Genomic DNA, 6,085 nt, shown 5'->3' with positions numbered 1-6,085 from the left:
TAAACGAGGCCTGTTCCTGCTCTAAGCTTGTGAACGTCTGTAGCAGCTTAGTGCTTCTGAAGCAGCAGGTTTAGCACACTAAGCACAGGGTCAGTGTCATGGGTTGATTCCGGACTTTGAAACATCTGATTATAACAACAACAAAATCGGTGTATTGCAAGTTCTGATAAAATATGTGAGTATATGTGTGTGCTCTGTGAATATACTGTCTCAGTAGTGGTAGTAGTGGTGGTGGTGGTGGTAGTAATGTGTGTGTGTGTGTGTGTGTGTGTGTGTGTGTGTGTGTGTGGTATGTGTGTGTGTGGTGTGTGTGTATGTGTGTGTGTGTATGTATGTGGTGTGTGTGGTGTGTATGTGTGTGTTTGGTGTGAGTGTGTATGTGGTGTGTGTGGTTTGTGTGTGTGTATGTATGTGGGGTGTGTGTGTGTATGTATGTGGTGTGTGTGGTGTGTATGTGTGTGTTTGGTGTGAGTGTGTGTGTAGTGTGTGTGGTTTGTGTGTGTATGTGGGGGTGTGTGTGTATGTGTGTGGGGTGTGTGTGTGTGTATGTATGTGTGTGTGTGTGTGTGTGTGTGTGTGTGTGTGTGTGGTGTGCTGCCCTACTGTGCTCCCTTGCCTCAGGACTAAAATAAAGGATCTAGGCAGCCTTAGAAACCTCCAAAGCTATGACCCAAAATACAGGCTTCATCTTCTTAAATTGTTCTCCCAGGATTCTGTCATTATGAGAGAAAGTCTGACTTACACATAAGGTAATAGGTGTGGGAAAGAGACACCAGAGAACTCTGGCCAGGAGGACATGGCGAGAAGTTAGCAGGCCAGCAGGGAGGTCCTCAGCAAGCAGCAAACTTCACCGCCTTTAGATTACATCATCCAGCTTCTGGAACTATGAGAAGCACCTGTTGCTCGAGTCACACCACTTTGTTTCAGAAATTTGAGCACTAAGCCATCGCAAGAACTGGCTTCAAACCACATGTTCTTTCTCTCAAAAGCGTGGGGCTTCTAATTCATCCGTGGCCTGGGTAGAAAAGCTCAGAGCAACATGCAGAAGGGCAAGTGAAATGGAGAAGAAACGATTTCTTTTTTAAATCTATGTGGCCAGCATAAAGGTTTGCACTAAATGAAGTGACTATATGTGGAATGTATGTGGAGAATCCGAGAAATAGCTTAAACTAAGTATGAAGTCCGTGCTTCAAGGAAATGAGCAAATCAAGGCGAATAGCAACAGACACGGAGGAAAACAGAAGGCCCAACCTAAACATGAGGAGGACACTAGAGCAAGTGGTAGCATTTTTCTAATTGGTAAATGGAGACTCCATCAGAGTCACCAACACAGACACTGTCAGGGCTTTGTCATCATTGTGATGTCATAGGTCACCCCAACCACATTACCACTGTCAGGGAAGCCACAGTCTACTTGGGGAATTGTCTAAATACATAGGCTATAACTTAAACCTAAGAGATTGGTATATTTGGTCCACATGGAAATTGACAATAAAAATTAAAATTATTAGGAAGATGGAAAAATATAGAAGATCTGAATGCATCTAATTATAGACATCTGATATTTGACAAAAATGCGAGAAATACACACTGAAGGAAAGATGGCATCTTCAACAAAACTGAAGGGCTTTTTTTGTTTTGGTTTTGTTTTGGTTTTGGTTCTTTTGAGACAGGATTTCTCTGTGTAGCACTGGCTGTCCTGGAACTCACTTTCTAGACCAGGCTGGCCTTGAACTCAAAGATTTACCTGTCTCTGTCGCCAGAGTGCTGGGATTAAAGGTGTGCACCACCACTGCCTGGCTTGAACCTGCATCTACTCTTTCACAAACTTTAACTTCAGTGTGAAACCTGGAGTGTTAACATTTTTAGAAGAAAACACAGGCAGCCCCCTACCAGACACATGTGCAGGAAAGGGCTTTCTGAAGAGTACTCTATCTGCTCAGGAATCAAGGCCAGCCACTGACAAACAGGACTTTATAATAATAAAAGGCTTCTTTCTCTCAGTGAAGGGACAATTGACGCAGTGAAGAGAAAGCACGGAACGGTTATGGGTCTGAGCAGAGTTCTCATAAGAAATAAAAACAGATAGGAAATACCTTTAAAAAAAAAAGAAATACCTTTTAAGAGCATCTATATCTTTAGCAATTAGGGTAATGCAAATTAAAAGCACTTTGAGGTTTTGTCTTACCCCAGTCAAAATGGCTAGGATCATGAAGACAAGCGGCAGCAACGCTGTTAGGCTGATAAGGAACCCTTGTGCATTCTTGGTTTGACTGGGAACCGGTGCAGCCACTCTGGAAGTCAGTGTGGGGAGCTCTCAAAAGGCTAAGAGTCGCTCTTCTACTACGTCCCAACTATCCCCGCCTCCTTGGCATAGGCCTTAAGGACTCAATATCCTACTACAAAGATAGAAATGCAGCATTATCACTGTCTTTTGTGAGGAGGGAACAGGGTGGTTTGCATGTTGTAGGATACACAAATGGGTACACATGCATGTGTGTGTGCTTGTGGGTGCCCAGAGGTCAACCCTAGTATCATTTCTGAAGAGCCATCCATCCACCTTGCTTTTCCTTGTTTGTTTGTTTGTTTGTTTGTTTGTTTTGGAATAGGGTCTTTCACTGGGACCTGGAGCTCATCAGTTAGGCTAAGCTGGGTGGCCAGGGCGCCCAGGAATGGCCTCTCTGCCTCCTCAACACTGGAGTTACAGGAATGTAATTCATGCCTGGCTTCTTAGACAGGTGCTGGGGGGGGGGGGTCTTCGTGCTTGCATGCTTACCGACTAACTGCGCTATCATCTCCTCAGCCCCACATGCTGTCTTCTCCAAAATATTTTAAATGTCCATCTATTTCTTTATTGAGGGCGGGCACTGCATGTTTGGAGGTCAGAGGACAGCTTCTAGGAGCCAACTCGCTCCTTCCATCACATAGTTTCTTAGGATCAAACTCAGGTCCTCACACTTGGTGACAAGAGCCTCTACCCACTCAAGCAAATTTCCAACCCCCACGCCCCAAATTATTTTTTGTCTGTGTGTTTTGTCAGCTTTGTCTTCCTACAGCTCTCCTCAGCTGTCTGTCTGACTTTGTTTGCTTGCTCAGACTTGAAAATGAGGACTAGAACACTAAGAAAGCTCTGAGTCGTGCAAGCCTTTTTCAGCTGGGAAGCCCGTGCTCCCACGTGATATGGTATGCTAAGAGCAACTTGGGCTTGTATCGTTAAGTCAAGCCAGAAGCCAAAGACATACCAGTTTGTGGAGGAATGCCTTGAGTGGATGTAGTAGTTGTCAATAAAGCGCTGTTTAGCCAATCAGCTGGGCAGAAGGACAGGAAGTGAAGGCGGGGCTTCCAGGAGAGGAGGAGGAGCTGGAGTTGTCAGTTGAAGGTGGACAGTTGACAGACGGAGCAACACGGGTTGAAACAGGAAGACAGATTGTCGTCTTCTAAACTGGCAAAGACTGATGAGAAAACCTCCAGTTAGTGACAACGCAGGAAGACACGCTGGTCCACATGCACCTAACACGAGCTTTTCTGGAGGTTATATCAGCCCGTCTTGTGGACGTCAGAATAGGCATGCAAATATTTAATTAAATGACTTAGTGGTAAGTAAAAGGTGTATCAGCAAACAAACTAGATGGTAACAGATGCCACACTGAGCATGCATGTGGTCGCACAGTAGAACTGCTAAGCTGGACATTTTGTTTGCTTCTACGACTTCAGCCTTCTTGGTCCACTCTTTCCATCCTATTCTATCACAGACCACATCAAACAGATTCCCTGGACCTCTGGTTTCACTTGAACGAGGCAGATAAAAAGCATTAGCAAAAAAAAAAAAAAAAGACAGGTGGCTTCTTCAAAGTGTGGAGTCTCCTCTTTGGGAATTCGCAGCCCAGGCACCTTGCTGGGCTGTAGCTCAGAAGCACTTATATTCAGCTACAGAACAGCACAACCCTCGAGGAGCTTCTCTCACTGTTCTCTCCCGTACTCAGTCAGCTCTAGATCAGTAATGGCCTCCATGCTGCTAGCCCTGCTGCCACCACATTCCTTAAAGCCTTCTGCATTCTCCTCAATCATTGACTTCAAGTAAATCATCTATTTCCAACAAGACGCCTGACCATGCTGCCACCAGAATCAGGTTTCTCTGCTAAAACACTGTAGGGGGTTGCCATAATCAATACCCCAGTGAGAAACACTTAAATTTTCTTAGAGAGGAGGTTGACCTCTGCCCAGAACCCTGTGTGTGTGATCTCTCAGGCCTGACCACAGGCAATTACAGAAGACATGGGAAAAAAGCTTACCCTCCCACGCCAGCCTTGGGGCACCGCCAGAGTACTGAAATCTCAGATGTGGTCAAGGACTCAGGTCCTGCTGGCACACTGGGCCCATTTGCATTTGCCTTCCTCATTCAGGTACTTTTTTTTGGGGGGGGGCTCTGCTCAGAGAGGCCTTTCCCACCTACCTGCAGGGAGGAATGCCTGTTTTCTCTCCACTCCACTTGGCACTGATATGTTTGCTGCCTGCATTCTCTTTCCAGGCCCCCAGATCCTAAAAAAACACAAGGACCTCTAGTTCAGGGCCCCACTGCCTGGAACCCACTTGACCTCCACCTGACACAACTCTGTGAGATGGGAGCCCTGGGAGCCTGAGATTCCTCTTGGCTCATATCTTGCTTATACTACAAGAGGAATGAAAGGAAGGTACTTTTACTGGGAAGCTCAGTTCCCTTCGGTGACATTTAGTTTTTTAAATACTTTGTTACAGGCATGGGAAGGGCACATAACCGTGTAGAGAACAGCTTCAAGTTTTTTTAAATACTCATGTTTAGGAAACTTTTATTTCAGTCAAGCACAAAGATATATCAAGAAGGCGGAAGATACGGAGACAGACGGAGACTACAACTTGGCAAAGAGTGGGTTATTTAATATTACTTACTGTGCCAGAAGAATTGGATTTTTTAAGCCTTTGATATTGCTTCTAGCTTTTTTTCATACTTGATTGTGTGTGTGTGTGTGTGTGTGTGTGTGTGTGTGTGTGTGTTATGTACACATGTGTCCAGGTGTGCACCCCCATGAGTATGCAAGCAGAAACCAGAGGAAGGCAGTTCTATTGCTCTCCGTCTTCTTCCCTAGGGACAGGCTCTCTCACTGAATCTGGAGCTAGGCTGGTGGCAGCAAGCCGAAATAATCCTCCTGCCTCCATCCCTGACAGTGCTGGGATCAGAGGCTTACACAGCCATGTCTGGATCTCAAACTCAGTTCCTTGTGCTTGAACAGCAAAAGTTCTTACCCATTGAGCCAACTTCCCAGCCCTCTTTGGTCATCATCATCATCATCATAACCATCACCATCACATTTGTGAGGAGTGGGGGGGCACACATGCCACTGCATGTGTGGATCAGAGGACAGCTTGTTGGAGTCAGATCTCTCCTTCCACCATGTAGGGTTCAGGGATCAAATGCAGTACTTCAGGGTTGGCAGCAACTGTTTTTACCTGCTGAGCCATTTGGCCACCCACCTTAGTTCTACCAATGTCATTTTGGTTTTGCCAATCAGATGGGAAAAAAAAAAGGTCTCTAGTTGGACATAGTGGATCTCTGCAGGTGGATCTCTGTGAGTTCAAGGCCAGCCTGGTCTACAAAGTGAGCCCAGGACAGCCAGGGCTTGCTACACAGTTAGACAGAGAAACCCTGTCTCAAGAAATTGAAACAAAAAGAAAAAGAGAAAAAAGGAAATGGCCTCTCAATGTAGCTGTACTCTGTACTCAGGCAAGCATTTAATCATATATTTTTTGTAAAAGCTCTTCAAATACTAATACAAAGCATTCGCCCAGAAACCTTAAGCAAAGAAAGCAAAGGGTAAAATTAGTTCAGTGTGCTGACATTTCTGCATAAGGAAGAGAAAACAATCTGTCCCCATATCTACTTATATATGTCCAGAATAGCTGCAGAGAAGCACAATGGAAGGGAAGGACCCAGATCTTCAAGGAGCCTGGAGCTGAGGGACAAGACAGGCTTTTGTACTACTGTTTTGTGTCTTGTGACAGCTTTATCTTCCTACCGACACCACCACCACCTTCATCATCATAACAAGAA

The sequence above is a fragment of the Acomys minous genome, assembly GCF_964271855.1.
Source record: "Acomys minous genome assembly, chromosome: 2".
NCBI classification, from domain to species: Eukaryota; Metazoa; Chordata; class Mammalia; order Rodentia; family Muridae; genus Acomys; species Acomys minous.
Note: the sequence above shows the minus strand (reverse complement) of the source record.